Source organism: Harpia harpyja, chromosome 5 (assembly GCF_026419915.1).
Source record: "Harpia harpyja isolate bHarHar1 chromosome 5, bHarHar1 primary haplotype, whole genome shotgun sequence".
NCBI classification, from domain to species: Eukaryota; Metazoa; Chordata; class Aves; order Accipitriformes; family Accipitridae; genus Harpia; species Harpia harpyja.
In genome coordinates this window covers 69,593,590-69,617,132 of record NC_068944.1, presented here as the reverse complement: position 1 = coordinate 69,617,132, position 23,543 = coordinate 69,593,590, and the positions used below count along the sequence as shown (strand labels likewise).

General features: G+C 42.2%; 1 long non-coding RNA gene across 1 annotated transcript in view; it reads right to left on the bottom strand.

Moving 5' to 3' along the window:
• Window positions 1-6,497: 6,497 nt before the first annotated feature.
• The window catches only part of LOC128142358 (uncharacterized), a 35,791-nt gene continuing 18,745 nt past the window's right edge, over window positions 6,498-23,543 (bottom strand). The window contains exon 2 of the long non-coding RNA XR_008235362.1: window positions 6,498-6,736. This is a non-coding gene — a long non-coding RNA (uncharacterized LOC128142358). The remainder of the gene's footprint in view (window positions 6,737-23,543) is intronic.

Genomic DNA, 23,543 nt, shown 5'->3' with positions numbered 1-23,543 from the left:
CTCTTGACCTCCCACAGACTTCCAGTGTGGAATCGAAGACAAATTATATGGTCTGGTTATGTTTTAGGTCCCCATGTACAGCACGGGTGTAACTCTATTTTCCCTGCTTCACAAAAGTGTTGGGAGGATGAAATTGGAAGGTGCTCCCATAGTGCAGCAGTGACAGCTACGAAAGCATGTAGGACCTGAAGCCCTTGGATGGGACACAAGTCTGGATCTTCTGTGAAACTGTGGGGAGCTAGCATGAGTCAGCGGTCTGCCAGGCCCACGCTTACCAGAGGAGAGGAACTGGGATGCAGAATGACTTTTTACATTCCCACAGCAACTTCAGAAAATGATAATAATATTAATAATAACTATTCACTGCACTGTTACACCCAAATAACCAATGCAAAGCTCAGCTAAATGTCAGATCTCCTCTACTGTCATAAAAGAGATTGTGCAATGCTGACAGTCAGAAACAAACCGTTTAGGGGAATGAGGAAGATTGTAATAAGAAATGTCAGGGAGACAGAAATAACTGGTCCCCTCGCAATTTCACCCTCAAGAAACACTTTTTTATGGGATGAGACTAGGGATGGAAGGGGGTGAAGGAAGGTTATGAATTGTGCCATAGAAAGTCCTTGTTAGAGAGAGCTCTATATAAATATAAATCTTGTGAAGAGGATTTTTTGCTCAGCATCAGCAAAAAGGCAACACTGTTCTGTGAAGAATGTCACAAGGAATGATGCCGTAACTGAGGAGAAATTCAAAGTTTAATTGTTTGTTTATATGTACTAGGAGGAACACTATGGACATTTTCCATCATGTTCACACTTGCATCTGAGATGCTAGTGTCAAGTGTTAGTGTGTTTAACCTTATGAAATCCTTCAGTAGGCATAGGTACAGTTGGAGGACACAGTTTCTAGGACAGCCAACTGCCAAGAACAACAAACATGCCCAGTTAAAAGGCAACCATGGCTTAGCTGCCTTCCGTGCTTATTCCAAGATGCAGCATAGCCAGCCAAGGATGGGGTAGATGGAGGGGAAACATGATGGCTGCAAGGAGCTGTGGGTAATACTTTTCCCTGCTTAAGACACCAGCTTCAAAGCACACAAAGAAGGAGGAGCAGAAAAGGAGGATGGTGCATGTTCTTCAGCCATACCTGGGGGCCCTCATCCAACCCAGTTTAGACCTTAGATAGACCTACGCATCTTAGACCTGAATTTCATCACCACATATATTCACATTGCTCATCCTGTCCGAGGCTGCTAGGCAGTTGAGAGCAACATCCACCATGACAACTTAGACTGTGAGCAGTCACAGATGTTAGCATTCAGCCTTCCAGCTTCATTAGAGATTCATTCGGTGAGAGTTTAAGGGGGTTGTTGAAAACTTGGAGTGTAGAGGAAGAAAAGAAGCCACAACACAGAAGGCCACGAGTTATATTTGCCCTGCAGCTGCCTTTCATCAGCTGTTCTGCAGGAATGTGCACTAACTCAAGAGGGAGCAGCCGGGGTGGTCACGCTGAGGGTGTAAAAGGACATGGCTGAAGCGTGGTTGAGCAGCCAGGCCCCATGCCCTGTCGTCTCAGAGGCTTCCTGGCACCGCGTGCAACACTAGTGAGGGTTTTCTCCAGGGATTAGCAGCTTTCTTATTTTTAAATAATTTACACAAAAGCATCTTCCTTCCCTAAGTCTGGTTATTTTTAGGCAGAGAAAAATACACACGCTTATCTATATAAATAATCAGAACCATATGGCCCAAGCATTCCAAACAGATCAGTTAAACCAGCTTTCTGAGAGAGGGACTTTATGTGTGTGTGTGTGTCCGTAAGTATGCTTAGCACAGAGGAACTGTGTACTAGCCTGGCAGCCTCAGAGACCTGAGTGCAGGATTGATCCACTACAGACTTACAGCAGGCTTTACAGCCAAAGAAGCTTCCTACAGCACCGTTGCAAAGGTACCTCAGGCTCTATAAAGGAGGAGACAGGTCATTTCTGCTGTTTATTCATGCATGGCTGCGTTTTGTGCCCAACCCAACGTGGCCGGTAAGTGCCAAGATGAGTACAGAAATGAAGACAAATGCAGTTTGACTTGGAGCTGCTAAAAAATCTGACACAGTCCAGACCACCAAGGTGATCAGAGGGTTGGAGAACTTGACATATGAAGAAAGGCTGAAGGAACTGGGTTTGTTCAGCCTTGAAAAGGGAAGGCTAGCGGGAATCTAATCAGAATCTTCCAATATCTAAAGGTAGTTATAGAGAAGATGAAGGTACTTTCTTCACAAGGACGCATAGTGACAGGACAAGAAGCAATGGACACAACTGGCTTCAAGAGAAATTCCACCTGGATATAAAAAATATGCTTCACTGTGAGAACAATTAAACATTGGAACAGGTTGCCCAAAGAAGCAGTGGACACTTCCTTGCTGGAAATATTCAAGGCTTGGCTTGGCAAGGCCCTGAATAACCTAATCTAAAACCTGCTTTCAACAGAAGGTTGGACTAGGTGATCTCCAGAGGTCTCTTCCAGCCTAGACTTTTTTGTGATTCTGTGATTCAGAGTTCTTCATATAGGTCAACTCTCTAAGTGCAGTAATTAAAAAAATTAAATCCCCTAAATCCATCAGCTGGGCTCAGATGGTGAAGTAGAGCTCATAGCCTGTTTCCTAATGCTCTGAGTACTGCAGGCCCAAAGGGTCTGACAGTCTGAAGGAACTGAAGGTGCATGCAAAAAGGAATGAGTTTCCATAGTTAAGACAGGTGCACACAAAGTGACTCAGGTCAGTTTATTTTTCACCATGTTTTGCAATAGAGCCGGTCCTGAGGCCCCAGCTGTCAGGGGAGTCCCAGTGTAGAAGGCCCTGTACCCCGCAACAGACTGACCATGTCAGTATGAAATGCAAAAGGATAAGCAAGATCCGTCCCCATGTTTATATGGAAGGCAGTGTTCCTTTTGCTGCAAATACCCAGCAACTTCCATAACTCATCTGTTGGCTTCCACTCCCATTCTGCCACATGGCAGGTCTGTACAGAGCTCTGGGATATAAATCTCCATACAGCCAGCAGGAATCATGCAGCAACCTGCACATGGGAGCTGAGGAGACAAACATACACCCCAGGAGAGCTTGTTTATTTTTAAGGCTGAAGAACCCACTAAAAATCTGTTGAAGAAAATAAAGACAGAGTCCCGTGGTGACAGCTAATACTGTAAGTAAGAAGACAGATGCATGTATGTGCAGAGTAGATTAGTTGAGAGAGCACTGCCAAAATCAGTTGGCGTATAATTTTCAGGTCATAAAACTGTTTTTAATAGTAGGGCAGAAGCAGGCTAACATTGCTTCTCTGTTTACTTGTTTGTTTTAATTCCTAATCCCAGGAAGTAGTCACTTTGAGCGTTTCGCACTGTATATATGCAGTCAGCAAGTCTAAAAATTAAGAGCCTCCACTGAGAAGTGAACGAAGGTCTTTGTACTGCCCAGCCTCCAGCTCTCCTTGGCCATCTGAGCATTCCCCTCATGTGGGGAGCTCTTTGACAGATGGCATAATGGGGCTCAGAGGGGTACTAATCCCCTAGGGTTTAGGAGGGTTGTGCGGAGGGTATGAAAGGCCACGCTGAAGCAGACTCCAGCAACTCTCAGCCAACAGCCACTTTGGCACCATTCCCAGCCAGCGTAGGTTACTGTAGTCTCTGGAGCATTTCTAGCTCTGATGGGGGTAGGAGTATAAGAGGGGAAGAGAGAGAGAGTGAGTAGGCTGCAGCATCTGTAACTCCCTCAGTAAAAAGTACAGTCCCAGCCTTCCCTTTATAGACACACATACATGCACACACACTCTCATCCTTGGCCTCACATGGCCAGGAGAAACTGAGCCCTGGATGAGGGAGACTGCCAGCAAACACAGCCACGATAAGCAGATTCCCAATGGCTGTTGCATCCCCAAACTCAAGACAAGATTTGTGCTTACATTGGGGGCTATAAAGCCAATCAAAGTGTGGTGAACAGCAGAGGTGGGACGGCCCTGGAGTAGTTCTCTTAGAGATGAGGAGGACTGCAGAGACTTGATCATTGCTGCCAGTGAGGGGCAGTGGTATATTTATAGACACCAAAAGTTAACGGATGACCAGACATCAGTATTGCTAGTGCAGCTGTACAGAGTGGCAAAACAGTGAAACAAGACTATGTGGCTCATTACTGTTTTCCCTCACCTCGCAGTAAATTAGACACAGAACATTTCTCCTCTCCCTAGCTCTTTTCTGGTCTTTTCATTTCCATCAACATGATTGCAAACTCCAGTCCTTTTGACCTGTACTGAAGGAGAGAGAAAATCAAACGCACACATCCCTTAAATTCATCACTTTAAAGTTATTTACCTCTGTTATCTCTATCCAACCAGAGTACTGTAGGGGCTTTCTGTCACAGCAATATTTGTCACTGCTCTGGCTTCAGGCTCTTGCTTTTTGTTGGTACTTTAAAAGGATTGGTTTTCCTTCTAAACAGGTGCTTAATTTTAAATCAGTGTTTAGCCCCATTACTCATCTAAGTATTCATTATTTCTCAGTTCACTGATATTTATTCATCCACATTTGATCAAACTGAGTTCTTCTTCATCTGCTCTTCACAGCTTCCACGCTTCGACTCTGGTCCCTGGTGTACCCAGCTGTTTTTCTGTCTATAAAATTTCTCTATAGGCATTTTATTTTTTGCTTCATGCGTAGTTAGGAGCAGGAGATGAATCCTCCCTTTGAGTGATTGCTTTAATATTCATCCCTTTTTGTGCCTTTTCGTGTGCATTACTTGCTTTTTGTACACGTGGGATTTGTGTCAGGAGGTGTTAATTTCTTCCTCTGACGTGGGTGTTGTAAGTGACAGGCGTTAATAAGGTTTGATCTATGACTTTCACTTTATTCAACTTAAGGATTTTTCTTCTCACTTTAGCTGTCTCTTTAACACCTTTGATAGATGGTGTACAACTGCATATCAAGGCATATTAGAGAGGTCTCATTGATATTTATATGTTTAGGATGTACTCCACTCACTCTTGCTGTGAACTAATCCCTTGACTGAAGAGCTTTTCATTTTCCGCTCATACTTTCACATTTCTGCCTTGACTTCCAAGGAAAATGCATCCAGTCCTTCCCAAGGGAGCCTTGGAAAGGGCAGGAAAAATTAAGAGTCACAAAGACAGCAGTGTGACAAAGAAATATCCACATGTTTGTTTAACCCTTGCTCTTCTCCCAGAAATTAGATTTGATTTTTGCTGAGACTGAGGATTTTCAGTAGTTACTAATAAGGATAGCCTTCCCAAAAAAACCTTTCCTCAGGTTGAGACTTAGCCCTGGCAGCAATGACTCAACTGCTACAAATTCCTAACTGGAAATAAGCCAACCGTTAACCTGGTTTGGAGTCTTTCCAGAAAATGATGGGCAGAAAGCAACTTTGCACTTGCCTCTGGGAGCCCCACAGGCTCCAGCCTTTCCTGCATTTGATGTATTATCCACATATCATTGCAGGGAGCTACTGTGAGATTTCACCTGCAAGAGTGGTGCATTTTTCTGCATCAAGTTCTTGCACTGAAAAACGATATTTCCTTTGGAAGGGGCAGCATGGTCTTGTTGGTGCTAATAGTGTTAACTTAGATCCTGTTCCCATCTCCATAAGCTGCTGCTTCTGCTAGCTTACTTGTTATATTAAATGCTACCTTGGCTAGTACCAGGGCTGCAGCATAGATGTCTGCAGCTGAACTGTTTAGCCTCTCTCTCTAGTCAGTGAAGAGAAATGGGAATTTCCACAGGGCAGTTCATTGCATCCGGGAATAGATATCAAAGCTAGAAAGGAAGCCTGTCAAGACACAAGGACTAACCCAGATGTTGACCTCTGTGTGGTGTAAGATAAGTGCCACATTCAAAATTCAGATGACATTAACCCCAACCTTGCCTTCTCTTCAATGACCTTTTGCGATGCTTTTTGCCAACCCATGATGTTTCATTGGTACAGAAGAGCACAAGGATCTTCTCAGCCTCACAGTTGTCTGCAGACATGCTACTCTGGGCTCACTTTATTGGCTTACTGCTGAATATTGGCCCAAATTTAAACATACTGGCTTTGGAAAACATCTTTTAAAATCTCCATCCTACCAACACCCCTTAATCCTGTTGGTTTCTGTGGTAAAGTTCCTGAACAGGAGTTGAGTAGTTCAGTGTTTATCCTATTTGGGCAGAAAAGGCCCATATTATCTACCAGACCTCAACTTCTGCATTTTGGGATGCCCCTGAAAACTTCCGAGAGAATGAGAAACTTGCCTACCATGAAAGTCCACCAGCATAAGGGCTTTCTCAACAGCCAAACCATGTCTCTGCAGCCTCCAGCATCTGAGGTAGACTGGACCGTTGCCATTTGCCAGTACCAATATAAATCTCCTCGCAGTACTCTCCTCACCGAGCAACAGGTCATTAAGTTAATAACAGTAATTTAAAACTATAATTATCCCACCAGCAGGGAGAGAGAGAACAAACTATGGAAGAGCCATTCATTTATTTCTTGATCGGTGGGGTGTCCTAACGCTACAGAATATGCCACCCTGAAGAGAAGAGTCCCATTTCCAGTGAATAGGAACCCACATCACAAGAAGTCACATTAACAGCCATAGCAGAGAGGTCAATGAATTTACATTGATCCACGGTACCAGCTGGAAATGGCAGGGGGTCTTTCCACAGCACCATGTCCTGCTGTGCCATTGCTTATCTTCCATATGCTGTGGGAATAAATAGAAAATGTTAGCCTCTAACTGCCCTACAGCCAATAAATGTCACACAGGATTATTTTTTTTTAAATAACCATTTACATTTAATTTGTAGCTGTTGAAATGGGAGAGGGGAGGAAGGAAATTCACCTATATTTATGTATCTTATGATTTCTTGATGATTTTGTCAGACCTGCCCTGAGTTAGTCACGCGTTTTCCTGTTAAAGAGAATGTTTCTCTCAGAGTTTCATCGGGTTAAGTACACATTTTGATTGACTGTTAGAAATTCCTTGCTGTAGCTCTGCACTGAGGGGAGAAAAAAACTGCAGTCAAAGGGAATAAAACTCCTGAGGACTCGGTTCTCTGTCACCCTGTACTAAATTTGGCCATTCACAGCTGTGCTAAGCAGATGTAAAACTCACAACAGGAGTAAGCATCCACTTTGCAGTCATGTAAGTAACCCTACAGGGTGCCAGGCATCAAGGAGTCAAGTCTTTGTTAGTGGAGAGTCTACAGATTGTGAAAGAAAATGGACTTTCAGCATGTATGTATTTTAAGTAGCTCTGTGTGTATGTGTGTGCATAAACAGATAGAAAATAAGCATTTCAGACTAGCCATGCCTCATCCCTTTGAAGCTATGCCATCTGAGTCATCAAGAAACTTGTTAAGAGCTCCATGGCACAAACGTTAACATGACTGTGAAGAGATGTTGTTTTCTACTTCCAACACTTGGACAAGGATTCATCTGTAATGGTCAGGCGGGAAGTAATCAACAGAATCAACGTTGCCTGCGGTGCCTTTCATCTCATCCCAAAGTAGTCATCTCAGGTAGCTGAGATGAATCATGCCCGATCATTAGTTATGTAAATACATTAGATACATAAAATTAGAATGAATCTCACTGTTGAGGTTTACATCTGAGTAAGAAATCTTCATGATCTCTGAAGAAAATAAGAAAATATCCTCAGGGATTTTCTATTTCTGTCCTACCAAAAGCAAACATAATTTGCTTTGGTTCTTACTGATGGGCTAGAAAACAGAATAACTTTAGAGACCACAACTCCCAAAGTCAGTAAAAGGGAATTCTGTGGACATTAGTGGGTTTTGAATCAAGCCTGCAAGAAGAGGCTGAAACACATCTTTACATCAAATACCTACTTGAGTAAGGAGCAATGTCACACCTTTTATCTTCGGTTTTCTGCCCCACAGACTTGCTGGCTGCCTCCACCCATGAGGTCCCCATTAGTCTGCTTTGCCCCTTTTCACACCCTCATTTGTTCCTGACCTGTTGCTGGACTTTCTTAGCTGTGTGGGCAGAACTGTCTGTGAAGCTGTGGTGGATGAAGCCCACTTTCACAGAAACATGTTGGACTTTTTTCTAAAACCAGTTTAAATTCCCTAGTACAGTTCATCACAAGGGGGTGTGCAGACACATGTGAAGGGTTATGTGGGCGTGAGAGCAGAAAGGGACAGATATACCTTGGGCAAGCATTGCTGCCAATGCTTCATATTGGGCAACCAAAGCCTGAGGGTTTTGATCATGCAGTGGGAGTCTCACACGCTTCATGATCTGATCACCCCTGAGCTTTCACCCTTCTCAGAGTGCTCTTTGGTACTACAAAAGAGAGACTCTCAGCAAAAATTACCCTCTGATATAGCTGCCTTTTTTCCAAGTATCATATAATGAAAAATGCTACGGTGTTCCATGGTAATGTGAACCACTTGATTCAATATTTAGCAACTTAAACAGGTGCCAAGCAGTAGAGTTATTTGGGTATTTTCCAGAAACATAGTTTATCATTGGAAAATGCCAGTTTGTTGAAATTAAGACTTTTCTTGGGAATATGCCAGTTTTGATTAAATTTTCATAAGAAAGGTTTCCATGGTAGGATAGGATTTCTGGTCAAAATGCCAAAGAGAAAGAGAGATGCTTTTCCTTCCACTAGGAAAGCCAACATGTTATTGTTAGGGCACCTGCTGAGGTCAGGACATCCAGGCCCAAATCCATACCCAGACCACAACGTTGGACCTGGCTGCCCAGTTACCTGGTTGACTAGCTTAGCAGCCCATTTGCTATTCTCACTTGACTGTGTTTCAGCATCTCCTATAAAAGCTATTCTGCATTCTCTGAACAATTATTGGTGTAGGAATTTGAACCCTAGTCCAAACAACAAGGCTTGAGACTCAGCCAAGCTCTTTCTCCTTTCCTGGCCAAATATTATTTATTCATTAGAAATGTAGTCATTGGAACGAGCAGCTATTCCTCACTTAGCCTTACTGTGTTCCCCCAAGTCTCATTAGTTGTGTCTATGGAACAACAAAGTGTGGTGTCCATGTTTATATCCATGTCTAGTTTGCCTTCCACCCACATAGCAACCTTGTGGATAGCCCCCAGCTTGCGTGTTGATGAAAAAGTGCTGAGCAGCAACATGTGAGCCAAAAAGTTGCCTGAGTGGTCCCGCATGCTCTGGTGGGCACATCCCAGCTACACCTAAATCCAACAGAGGACCTTAGTGAATGTCTGGTGAGTGGGTTCGGTCTGGGCTGCAGACTAAGGGCCATCTCAATAAAGGGAGTAAATGCAGACATTGACCTCAACAGGAGTTAAGGACATGGAGCACAGTGCAAGACGCCTGTTAGGGTTGTTTGGATCCACATACTTAAATGGATTAGTTCAAATAAGAAGTCTTATTTGTTTGAATTCAGTGAGGGGTGCTGGATATCAGCTTTTGGTTTTGGCATGTCTCTGATGTCTCCAGCTGAGTGAACTTCTGACTTTTTTTGCTGGTAAATTTCCACAGTTTCATGTCCTTAATGTCATCCGAGCAGACAAAAACAGCAGGTTTGGGGGTTTTTTTGTTTGTTTTTTTTTTTTTACCCAAGAACCATTTCATTATACTCAGAGCTGGTGAAATAACCTCATTGTGGATAATAATCAGTGAGAAGTTTTCTAAGTTTTCTCCATGGAGTAAACATTATTTGCAAGTACATGATCCATCAGGGTTCTCTGAGGTACAGTAGTGAACAGCAGCATAACCAAGATTTTTTTTTAACCATGATCCCAGCACACTCTTTTCTTATCTACAGACTCAATGCTTTGGATTATGTAGGAAAGGGTACATCAAAGGAAGCTTACAGTGTCAAACTTTTTCATTCTATATCCCACTGCCCCGTGTGTTGAATCAAGGCAGAAAAAGTATATTTGTATACCCAGTTATGGGGAGGGGCAGGTTCTCACTGTTGCTGAGTCAGAAAGAGTAGGTTTAGTGCAGGAGGAAGGGGAAGTGTAAAGACTGCAACAGTTGTTTATCCAGTCTAATTTCCAGTTACACCACTTGACATCCCCCCAAGTCATGAGATGATAGTGTGAGAAAGAAGCTGCACAGTGGCTGCCTCTGCCCCACAGCAGCAGGCACCCGTTTCCGGAGAGCTGAGATGTGGGCAGATCTTTGGGTTTGCTTAGTCAAACTGGTAGTTGTGGGAGCAAAGGGTACTACTGATAAGGGCAAAGGAAAGGACAGAAAACAACCAAAGGGAAAGTCTTTGTGGGAAAACTTCTACGCTTCCTTTACTAACAGCTGCCAAAGACACCCACCATGACCCTGCAGGTAAAGACAAACTAAGACGCTTGTTACTACCACAGTCATTTCTCACTTTTACAGTGCAACTGGTATGTTGGTCTTTCCTTAAAGGATGAGTTATAGGTTGCGTACGTGGTGCAAGTGACACTCAGCTGGCACTTGGCAGTTCTGAAATCTCACATGCACACACTCCTCACTCCCTGAGGCACCCAGGCGAACATGCATTTCCTTCTAATGTAACAAAGGGGTCATCAGGAGAGTAATAGATTATTGATTTTTTTCCACTGGTAAATTTAATAGAGGACAGACAGATGGAGCTTTGAAGATGAAAAGAGTAACATTGTCAAAACAAAAAGATGATAGAGAAGATTCATCTAGCAAACAGCTCACTTTAAGGCATTAGTTTGGGGCAATCTATGGAGCGTAAGGTGAACATCTATCCTCAACGTGCCATCGGTTTCTAGACAGTCTGTACTGAAATAAAAATTGACTGCAATTCCACCATCATGACAAATGTCTTCTACAGTATGAGCATTTTAAATATTTATGTTTTCAATCATTATGGTATAGTCCTATGATTTATTACATTTACATAGACTTGAAAACATCTAATAAACAAAAAGAAAGATTAAAATCCCACTCCTAGAGAAATCTGGACATTTGTTACTTCCTTTAGTCATTTCGGAGGGAGCATGGCAAGAGTCTCAAAGGGCTGGGCCTCTGTTGCATAGCTTATAGACAACGTCTTATCAACGACAACCACCAAAAGATCTTAGGCACTAGTATAGCAATGCATGCAGTGAAATCCAATCCTGGTTAACAAAACACCTAAGTACATGCCTAAGTTGCACGTTTAACAGCAAAGAGTTAAATGTGTTCTCGAGTCCCTCACTGGCCAGGGAGCTATGGTAGGTAAGTGGCTGCAAGACACTATTAGCTGCCACATCATGCCTGACCCATGCGTCACTCTGCCATCTGGCTTGGACCCAAAATGCAAGCAAAAGCATTTTCATCTCTTCTCAGCAGACTGCAGCCACACCTGGAGCCCCAGGATCTCACCTGGGAATGTGACAGCTCAGTGGAAGGGCAACAGCCACAGATTATTGTCATAGGAGGTACCAATTTCCACGCACTGCATTTCTTCAGAAAACTGAGTCTTTCTCTTTCTCTCTTTCTCTGAAAAGTCATAACACAAAGGAAAAAGTGTTCGTTTAGATGAGGCTATTGAGATGTAGCCAAGTGTTTGGAATGAAGGCAATATAGCATTTAAATTGTGGTTAATCAATTTGCACATTGGAGTAGAGATGGAAGTTCATTGCAGACATTACAGAGGTGGTCATAATGCAGAGTCTTACTTGGGTCTAAATCAATTGCTTCCTTCAAATCATAAAAGGGTCTTAAATATGTATAGATGAGAGACCATCAGTAAATTTTTATTTATTCATGAATCTCTGTCTCTACTAATTGCTGCATTTGCAAGCATAACAGAAAATGTAACACAGTCCTTCCTTCCCTGACTTCCTTCTTGATTATAGCAAGATCTGATGAAATAATTAATTGCTGCAAAGATTGTACAATTAAATGCCTGTCTTTTATTTCACAGGTATGAAAATAAATCAGGATTCATTTTATTGTATTCAAACATGGCTATAAAATTTACATGGGTGGCATCAGGACCAGACCTCATATACAGTTCATTCAATTGCTATGTTAGTAAGCTTTGAGGAAATTAGAGCTTCGAAGCAGTTTATCTGGCAGAATGTACAAATTCCACCAGAGATCCCAGCAGCAATTACAAACTCCACAAATACTGCACTATGAAAAAGTTTGTAAATACTGAGTTTTTAAGAAGTTCTCCAAGGTCCAAGCATTTGGTGCAGATTGCATCAGAATGAATCAATCAGCCTCCTGGGTAAATAGTCAAAGATTTTAGCCAGGAATGGAGTAAATATTTTAAATATATATATATAGTATATATATAATATTTAGGCTAGGTTATGCTAGTTCTGACACCCAGAAATTGAATTTCTTACTTTTTGCCCTCCCTCCCCCAAAATCAAAAAGAGACTAAAAACCTCTCATTTTTCATAACCCTGCCTCAAAAACATCTACTCTGATTTAGCTAAAACCTCCTGGAGAACAAACATGCTTCTCACAGAAGGCCATGCACCAGAGAGCAGAGGAGAAACAGAGGGGTTCCAGGAAACATTTCTAAGTCAAGCTGGTAGTGTGGAGTAAACTTTAGACAGAGGTGACTGAGGAGTTCTGGTGCCTTTTTTTTTTTTTTTTTTCTTCTTATTGTGGTAAAAAAAAGTCATTTCATCAAAATGTAAACTGAACAAAGAAGCCTACTGATTTTTTTCTGGAAGGACTTTGGGGCCTTTATATGGGCAAAACTGGAACAAGAGCAATTACTGCGGTGCTCTGAGGCCCTATAGCTGGGGCAAAGGTTTGGAGTAGAAGTGATAACCAGTAGGTTCAGTCTTTCCTAACTTATGCAATAAAACCAACCCCCATTTGCCTGCCTTGTTTATTTTGGCAGTAAACTTTCTAAAATAAAAAGATTATCTACCCCTGTATATGCAGCAAAACAGGAGCCAGATTTGGATTGGGGCTTCTGACCTGTGTTATTTTATAAACAGTCATGTCCTTGTGCATTTATTTCTAACTGTTGCCAACCCGCTATACAGACTCTGACCATGTACTGCATGGTGTGTTTGATGGAGAGACTCTGAGTGTCTCTGCTGCTCTGGGAGCCACATTGGCAACCGATGGAACAGGGACTGGAAACATCCCCCAACCAGACAATGCTGCAGGTGCCATTTCATCACAAGGACTCACTGCAGAGAAAGACTAAGGATGCTGCTTCTCTGTTTCAAGGATAAAGATGAGGACTGGAGTTGACCTGAATGAATCTGCTCTTCTTAAGACACTCTGAGCATGTAATATTAAGCTGGGTGCTGGCTATGCTAGGATTACCATAGTCACTCCTAGGTATTTAAAACCCTAAAACCCAGCCTGCTCCTGATTTTCTCCCTCTAGGCACAGACTCTATGTCCTTTTATCTGTGCAGTAAAATCTTATGCAGTCTTTCTTTATCAACCTCCAAACACAGTCCATGTCAGGCTGAAAAGCTTTCATTGAGAATACTTTGGCAGATAACTACTAACTTTGGCGTCGTATGCAGCAGGGCAAGTGGCGGCAAGAGTGGATCTGAGGACGGGTGCTGTTATCCTTGGATTCACAACTCACTTCTGCTGCAGCTTTTAAAACCTGCCTTGCTTCTGTTCTCCAGTCCCCAGCCTTCATCTACTTTAAGCACTGTAGTGTCAGCTCAAAGTCACACAGTGACTTCAGTTCCCAGATCCATATTTAAGCTAGTTTCTATAATCTGACTACAGCGAACCTGGGGGTTTTGGCTCAACATGAAATTGCAGAATGTGACACAGAGAGTCAAACCTAGCCAAGGAGGATTTGGGTTTGTTTTCTCTCCTAAAAAGAAGCTGTAATCCATTCAAAGAATTACTGAGGTATTTTGGAATCAAGCTAGCTCATTTCTGAAGTTCACACCGAGGTAATGTGTTATTAACCTCAATTGTTCTGTTTTAATCTTCTCTGTCCATGTGAACAGAGTTTGGTTTTGGCTCTAGCTTAATTAAGAAAATATTCATCTACCATCCTGACAAAACTCAGAAGTGAAGGGAGCTGTGTGAAGGACAGGACAGTAAAAGGCATGGCAGTGCTAAATTCTGCTGAGGCAAAAAAAAGAAGGATAGACACTGTTTTCTAGACTATTTAATACCATGGGTTTATATATCACGGGCTTACTCAAGTGAGCAGAGGTTGCATCTCTCACCAAGAGTGTCTGAGCCCCGGGGTGCTCCCAGTTTCTGAAGAAGGGAGGCAGCCCAGAAGGAGGGGAGCTGCTAGGCTCTCCCATCTTTCAGACGTGAACCAACCGAGAAGCTTCAAGTCCTTCACAAATGCCACCTGCTAATCCCCTGCTTTAGTCAAAGCACCAGGGAGCATGACGAACCAATAGCGACTGTGCCTGAAGAAGTTCTCCAGAAGCCACCAGTTGGCACTTTTCAGCGGTAACTGTAATCCAGGCTTACTGGCCAATTCCTTCTGAGCTGATTTTATGCTATGTAAAATGGGTCTGCCTGCTCTGCTGTACTGATAGGCAGAAGTAAACAGGAGCCAGAAAGCCTGGGAGTGGAGCTAATGGGAAATGCCAGCTAGCACTGTGAGACATGATGTGCTTAGTGCAGAAGTGGTCGTGCTTCATGGCCTGTAGTATGCCCCAGGTCAGGCTAGAGGATCTTAAAGACCTTCCCATCTAGGAAATATGGATGACTACTTTGCTATTTCTTAAAAAATCATTAGTTGTTTATTTGTCCTAGAAAAAATCAGAAGCAGTGTCACAACCTGGGAGTAGCTTCACCAGTTTGCCAGCCCTGCTCGCAGCCAGAAGGAAAGGGTGGTTAGGGCAGATGGCAATAGGAAAACATCTGGCACAACACCTGGCAGGGCTACAAGGTGGGGATGTGGGTGGCTCCATCTTCCTGAAGGGGGCCTCAGCTTTCAAAAGACTAGAAAACACTTCTCAGGACTGTGCAAAAGTCGTTCTACAGTAACAGTGCAATATAGTCTATGTAGTGTCTCCAAATAGCTGCTCACGTCTCTTCTCTCTGTCCTCTTGGCAAAGAGATCCAGATGCTGATTTCACCAAAGTCAGCAGATTTCACACTCCTTTTTGCTGTTTCCTGTGAAATGGTTTCTGTCTTCGTCTTTCTCTTTAATTAATTCTGCATCATCCGACTGCCCCTTTTGACATTCCTGATTTTTAACATTCTCAGGTTTATATGGTTTTCAATGATAATCCTTAAAACTAAAGTATATAGCTATCTATTTAATCCGTTTTTCTGCCTCCCTTCCTTTTCATCTGGGTAATATGATTCTCTCCCTCCTTTTTTTTCTGCAGGATGCCAATGCCAAAACAAAGCTAGTCTTATTACTCTGGTCATACATTTTTAATGAATTTTTGTTTCATGCTAGCTATTCCATTTTTGTGAATAGATTTCTATCTTTCTTTCATGTACTATTGTTTATAAAGCTTTCTCACAGGTCTCCCTGCTGAGACTCTTTGACAGTATGTCTCAGAGAAGTAGAAAGATGCACATTAGCCGGCCAGAGACAAGCCGGTTCCAGCACACAAATTGGCTGGTTTCACTGAGGTTGTTGGGAGCCCAAGCACTCAATACTGCATGTTCACTCAGGCTCAGCACAGCATGAAACAGAGCTCCACAGCTTCTTGCTGGAGGTAGCTCAGGTGCAGCCAGCTCAGAAGGGTGTCAAAGTGAGCGTGTGACTCTGCACCCACCGCACAACTACACCCCCATGGCATTCGTCTCAGAGGTGGACTCCTCTAGGAAACGGCTGTCCTTGCAGCCACCTCCTGCAGGATCCTCGGTCCTAATCCCGAGGGTCTGTGGTGTCAGCAAAGATGGAAATCTCCGTTGTCCTCGCAACCTCCTCAACCATATAGCACCTGGAGCTGCTTTTAGGACTAGATGCTTTTTTCAAACAGCATTGCATAGACTATCACTCTGTCAGCTTTTCTGCCTCTGTTAGCTGTGGTTACTCCAGGAACATTTTTTGCATACTGCCTCTATACTTTCCATTCAGGTCTAGTTTATGTCCATTTAGTATTTTGGTTTTGAACCTCTGGCTCTTTGGTTTGCTCTTTCCCAAGAAGCCTGCAAGGGCATTTGTCTTCAAAGTCCTTGGAAGGAGTAATTTCCCCATTATGATTCTCTGTGTCTTCATTTCCATAGTTGACTGCAATCAAGAAGGTGCAAAGTCTTTGGATTCTGGCTATTCTTGCATTTTAGACAAAATAAGTAGCAGTCTTCTCAGCTGGACAGAAGGCTTCACCTTCCGCTGCCAGAGAAGACCTGATACAAAAGTTTTTTTTTTCTTCTCCCCCCACCACTTCTGTGCTCAAATATTCCATTGCACAGTGATCAAATGAATTGGTCAGAAAACTTCAGATATATCACATTCATCAGGACATTTCTTTAGCAGCTAGGACCAAACCCACTGGTTTGTTAGTCCTTTTCGTGACTCCAACACAGTACTATCTAAGCTAATTCAAAACCCCAAATCTAATTTTGAGGGCCCTCCATGGACCATGGTTAGCCTATATCACATCCCTGTCTCCAAAGCCTTTCTATCTTTAAAGTCTATTCAGATGGAAGGACTTTTACCCAAAAATTCACATTGAAGAGGCTGGAAAACCAGTCCCCGGCTTCATGTTTCATCTCCATTGGACATGTGGTTCAAAATATCATCACTGTGAGCAACAAATCCCCCTGGTTTGCCTCAGAAGCCATTTGAAATAACGAGGCTTAGATGCTACATAACAAGAAATAAAGAGAAAAGATCTAAGGGTGTTCTGCAATAGCATACAAGAAAAACAAGATTCTTCAAATAGACAAATGTGAATATTTCTATGTACTTTATTTCACACAAAGTATTTAACCCATAATTTCTTAACTTCAAGTTTAAGCTCTCTAGGCTGTCTTCTTGAAATGCAATTTTACAAAATCCAATATCAGTAAATACATTTTATGTGGGCAACCTGTTTCCTGGAAGCCAAGCAAAAATGTGATAGGAAGAGAATACTCTCACAACATTTTTATTTTTTTAAAAGAAAACCAGAGTTTCTGGAAAATTCTGCAAGTACACTGTAAATCTGGCTGCTCTGTTGGCTTCCTCTTCCAAATTCCACAGTGATACGGAGGACTTTGTACACAATAGTGGCTGACATTTGAATAGCTTGCAAGAGGTTTTGCTGTTAGCATCCCAGCCTCAAACACCCGGCAGTATTTCCATTTCCCAAAAAAATGTTTAGAAGGAAAATAATTCAGAATTGAGTTGTCTGGAATTATTTTTGGCCTGAACTTGGATCACCTTTGGCATTAAACATGCCTTTCATTTTGGCACTTGAACTTTGCTCAAGGAGATGGGGAAGAGCACAGGCACAGTGCCATGTTTCAGAACAAAATACCCATTTCACATTACATTCCCACTGCCTGTATCTAATTGCATGTGAATATCTGACAGGAAATGGAACAGGATACTCAGCATTCAATGCTTTTAGGAAACAGATAATCGGTAAATTGCTCTTTGCTATAGTTAAAGGAGCAATTGTTTTACTGGACTGACCGAAACCAAATTGCACCAGGGATGCCAAAGAAGATTGACAATCTGTACCCTACTGGGTGAAAACGGGATAATTCTTTTCTTTTTTTTCAGTTTTTGCTGCATTTCTTTCCTAGTCTAATGTACTTGTACATGTATGACTTCTAAGGAAAAAAAAGTTTAACTTCAAATGGTGTTGAGATAATTAGCTGTTGTGTACAGTTTTTGCTTATTCCCCAGCCAGGATAATGTCATCTATAACAAATTATCAGAGTTGGCCCTACATTAAGGAAATGAGCTGTGTTCCTAATGATCATTTTCCAGCCTTTGAGACAGAAAGAGGTTCTGTGCTTTTTGAGAGTCTTGAGACAGTGATCTGTTTGAATAATGGTAATCAAGTGGTTCAAAGACATGTAAAATTTTTTTTTCTTTCTTTCTGTCTTCTTTTTTTTTTTTTTATACTTCCCTGATAAAGAAATGAGGGGAAAGAATCCTCCTGAAAAAGAAGCTTTCCAAGGAGACACAATACTCTTAACCTCCACCTAATGGTAACTGTTAATGATCTTCCTATGAAACTTTCCCCTAAGCAAGTTTCTGCTAGGCCATGACGAATGCTCAGTGAATTTATATTCACTCAGAGTCACATTTAAAAGCGCGATACTCAAGGGCACATTCCTCTCCTTTGAGTTTGCAGAATTACTCTTCAGATCGCTTTAGCCAAGCTGTCCTATGTGCATTTCCTCCTCAGTGGCATGGGGGAGGAATGGGAATGTATCTGAAGATGGATGCTCCCTAGCCCCCACCATCCTGCTCTTTTTAAGCCCCAGATCCCAGGCTCTGGAGGAAGAAGGATCAAGTCAATTCCAAAACAGAGCAGGTGCTTCTTATAATATTTACTCATTTCCAACTAAGAAATCCTAATTCTAGTGTGGTTGGTGACTCCACATTTGAATACAAGACCTCTTCTTATGTGGGCATGTTCAATCATTGCTCAGCATGATGGGATCTAAAAGGTCATGGTTGGGTCCTCACAGGTCCATGATTGACCTACTTGATCTTCTCTTTCTCATTTCACTAGAGATCATATTCCCACATACTTCAATAAATTACAGAAACAATTGAAGTGATTTTTTGCTATTGTCTTTGCAGGGGATCAGGAAAAAGAGGTGCATCAGCTGGATGGCAACTTTTCTTGTCTTCTTTACACAACATGCTCTGCAAGTGGCACAGATGTCTTTGGAGCAAATGTGGTTTGTGTACCCACTGCAGTCCCAGCCTAGGAAATGTAGCACTGTTTTCTTGGAGAGTCATCAGAACTTGTCATTTTGCCCAGCGTGGTTTTGTTAGTGTTCATCACATTAAAATATAAAACACCTATTAAGGAGCAAAATTCTAATTGAATGATACAGCTAGGTAGGAAAACAGAGATGAGCCCAGGGGACAATTTGAGCAGCTTTAGCAGTTCTAAATCATTTCCCTTATAATGAGAAAAGGAAACAGTGAGGAATAGAGTATGAATATCTAACAAATATATTATATATGACTTTAAATAGGGTTTGTGGGCAGCAAGATTATATTTTACTTTGTACATTTCTTCATGAGAAAAATAAAATATTTTTTTTAGAAAGCAGAGGTGCAATTTACATTAAACCATTTGAAGACTGATGTGCCGGATGACAATGAATTTAATGATACTTTACAGTCTTTGGCATCTCTAACAGTAGGATAGTGAAGCACTTCATTAAACTTTACAATGCCCCTGCCAGGTATTGCTATTAGAGACCACTAAAAGGAAGGTGGCTTGCCCAAGGTACCAGTACAGTGGCAATAAACCTCAGAAGTCTGAAGTTCATTCCCTGGTTTAACTATAAAGCCTGAACTATGTCAGCCCACTTACCCCGTCTCTCACCCTGGGGTCTGGCAGCATCGTCAGACTTTCACATCATGGTGTGTCTGGTGGCTGAATCGTGCAATCACATCTTGTTGCTGTCTCTGTCTTCAGCCGACTTGGTGTGTCTGTCTGCTTCCTAAACACCATCTCAGCTGGAGATGAGCTAATTTTTTGTGGATTTTGTATGGACAACGCCAAGTTCAGCAGTTCCCGTCTGATGTATGATTGTATGGCAGCTAAGAGACGGTGTTGCTGTTACAGACTGAGAACATTGGCTTTTTCTAGTAGGAGAAGCAAACACAAGCAGCTCTGAAAAATGCTATAGATAGCCATTTGCTTTTTAAAGATACATTAATCTTTCAGAAAAGTGTTTCTGAAGTTGCATTTGGACTTGGCTTTTGTTAACATCCCATACTGCTAATTGATTTTTCTGACCTTCCCAGCCCATATGAAAACAGGGCGGCTGGGACTGCTGAGGGAAAGTACTGTTTGCTACCACAAAAACTGCATGGCCGGCAGCCAGCAGCACAATTACACCACGTGCCTGGAATGATAATTGCGATATTGCTCCCTTCTTTACTTTTAACCTTGATATTAGCACTGATGCAACATTCACTTGACAGAGTGACAGAGAAGATGGGCCACAAAGATTTATTATGAAGGCACTATATAGAAGGTCCTCAGAAGGCAACACAGTGAGAGTCCACTTGGGTTCACCTGATGATGGATTGCCTCTGGAGAAAAGAAGATAAATTGTTGTTGTTGTTGTTATTGTTGTTGTTATTAATTATTACTGCTGCTGTTACTGCTGCTGCTACTATTGTTATTACTATTATTACTTGCTGCATCCAAGAAGGATCTGGGAGGTGCTAAGATGGTAGTTTCTACTAAGCAGAGAGCAGGATGGAGAGGAACATCTTGTCCCAGGAGAAAGATCTACCATTTTTTACTCCTCCCATCCCCTTTGTACAGCTTTTCCAGCCTCTCCCACAGCTCTGTTTCAGTTCTTATTCCCATTTCCCTCTAGCCTGACCTCCACCCCTCATCACTGGGGCTGCAAAACTCCTGGGAAGCCTGAGGATAGCTCCAGAAGTTGGATTTGCAACAAGGAATGAAGTCCTGAGCTGAAAACTGAAATCAGAAGTGGGCCACCAGCAAAGAACTTGGCAGCATCTTTCCCTGGGAATTAGACCCTTTGGAGATCTGTGGTGCTCAAGTCTGTATAGCACATAATGAGAGACAGTCCCTCTCCTCAAAAAAATTTACAGTCTAAGCTTCATAGGGGAGGCCAAAGAATGGGAAATACATGCTGGGGAATAATAATCAAGGACACAAAATGAGATTCATTGAGAGACAAAAACCTTCACTTTAAAATCAGAAATTATGTGAGGGGGTGGTAAGATTGCAAAGCATTACATATAGATGTAGATTAAGATACGATTTCCAGATTTCAGTATTGCTAATTTTCAGAGGGCTTTTTTTTTTCTTGTGTTTTGGGGTTTTTTGGTTCAGTTTGTGGTGGGTTTTGTTTTGATGGGGGGGGGGGTGATGTTTACATAGAAACCCCAAATCTGTTCCTTTTTAATTTTTGTTTTTCTTCAGGCAGGGTATTTTGCCTTTTAGGCAATGAGATTTACTTTTCTTCCAGTAAAACCCCAAGGTGTTATCTATCTTTAGGTTTAAAGTGTAAAAACTACCTCTACATTAGTTTAACCCTTCTATTCTCCTTAGTGGATCCTTTTATCAATATTTTACACCTTTCACACACATCTCATGTGTAGCAGGCTGGTAATTTTTAAGCCCAAATTTACCATAAGTCAGTCCAAATTTAATAATAAAATAACTTAATAACCATACACACAGCACCAGCTGAAAAAAAAGCCTCTGAGGCAACATGAGTCATAACGATCCATTACTTGCTGTCCTTTGCTTTTTCCCTCTTCTGCCTTCCACAATTAAATCCTAATGGTCATGAAGAGATTCTCTGGGGCTTTTTCACAATGTAATTTTTCTCAAAAGCATCTACAATTGCTCGTGCAGTATTGTTCAAAACATACAAATAAGCTGCCCCATCCAATATTTTAAAAGTAGGATTTTGTTGCCAGTTGGAGCGGGTTTAAAGTGCTCTTTACCAATTACCATTTGAGAGAGGCCAAGGAAGAGATGTTTATGGAGATGTACTGCACGGTAGGGGTGGATGCAGCTGCAAACTTCATGGGGGCTGTGCAGCGTTACTGCCTCTCACATCAGACTGTGTACTGCACTGAGCACTGCTGATGGAAGGAATAAATCCCATTAAACTACTATCTTTTCTTCCTTTTTATTCTCCCTGCAGCAGGCTAAGGATCAAGGCTTGCAGATCGCATTTGGTGACATCTCTGGTTTTGCACTGGGGCCCAGAGCAGTCAGTTACTACAAAGACACGATCTCCCAGCTACAGCCTGACTCCTTCTCTCACTCTCTCATCCCTGCTTAGCTTCAGAAGCTGTAAATTTCCACCCACAAATGACACAGGAGCTGAGTGAGGATAGCTGATTTGGCCACTCCTATTGGAAAAAAGAAAGGGGGAAGGAAAACACATCCAATAAATACGATGCCAATGTCAATTAATTAGGGAGAGGGAATAGTTTTGAGTTGTCTGCATAGGGCAGCACTGGTTTAGTGGCAATTTTTTCTTCTTTAAATAATCAAAAACAAAGTGTTGAGATTTCTGGATGGGATGTGAAGGAAAATTCAGGGGTTTAAATACATAGGGAAAGAGAAAATTCAACATTTTTATGGACCCAGTCTGGCATAACACACATAGCTCAGTATAATCACAAGAGTTCAAGTTCAGACCGACACTATGCTTCACTCATCATTGCTGCTCTCACAGAGCCACAGCCTACCATCTCTTCTGCAGTACTGCCAACCTCAATGTTTTTTATTACATCTCACATTATTTCATTTTTTTTCTTTAAGACCCTGCTCCTGGAAACACGCATTGCTCAAGAATCTCAGCTTTCTCTTGGAGAAAATTAAGTTTCCAGACCTCACTGTTGCAGGACAAGGCTTGGAAAACATGAATCTTAGTCAAACCTAAAAGCCTCAGAAACCAGAAGGAAACTCAGAAGAATCAAGCCATCTTTCTCTCTCTCTTTTCTTTTTCTTTTTTTTCATTTTTTTTTTTTTTAACACCTCCTTGCTTTTAAACCTGTCACATGATTGTTCTGATACCTGACTCAAGATTTCTGAGTGCCCGAGGCTGGAAGTCCCACTTCCCAAGATGAGGAGGTTTGCCAACAAGGAGCCTAACGGTTCTGAGCAAGAGGCAAAATGAACACAACAGCATCCCTGAGCTGTGCAAAACTTCAGTCCACAGGGATGACTCCCTACATGCTTTGAAAACAAATGTCAGGCTGTGTCTGTTTATGGCTTCCCTCCAGGCTGCCTTCCCCTTCGGTGTCCAACTGCATGAGCTGGGCAAGAATGCTCTGTAAATATTTAGCAAATGCACCTGAGGCAGGAGCCGCAGCTATGTATTCCTTAACGAGGGAGGCAGAGGTCTCTCCAAGATGTAAATCCAATGACTTTCTGGAGATGCTTCCATTGTCTGTAGAGGAAGCCTTCTGATGACCATGACCCTAATCTTGACATATTAATTAAGTGCCTACACTCAGGTTGGATGAATCCAGGATGAATCCTCATGTCTTTAACAGCTGCCTCTTGGAAAAGTGAGGACTGCAGAGATCCTTACTGCAATCATGGAGTGATCCTGCAACTAAGAGACTGCTCTTAGTAGTGGCTACGTGAGCCTAGTCACAGGAGAGTGTAGATAAACCACTACCCAACATACATATCTCATTTTTCAAAGTGTGTCATATGGATTAAAATATCTGCCACGTTCATCCCTTGTGCCTGCAGGAGATCATGGTGGTATGCAAAAAGAAAAAAAAGTTAATAGCTTCCTTCAGATGTTCATTAACACACGGGAAAATTTGCATACAGAGTTTCATACAGAGGTGCCTTAAAAAAAGTCCTTTTAATTGGGTATTTCAAACCACAAACTATGGCGGTGGTTTGAGGGGTGTGCAGTATCTCTCACAGCAAGAAGCAGAGACTTTGACTCAGGGGTCACTCAGATAGCAAGAATATGCTTTC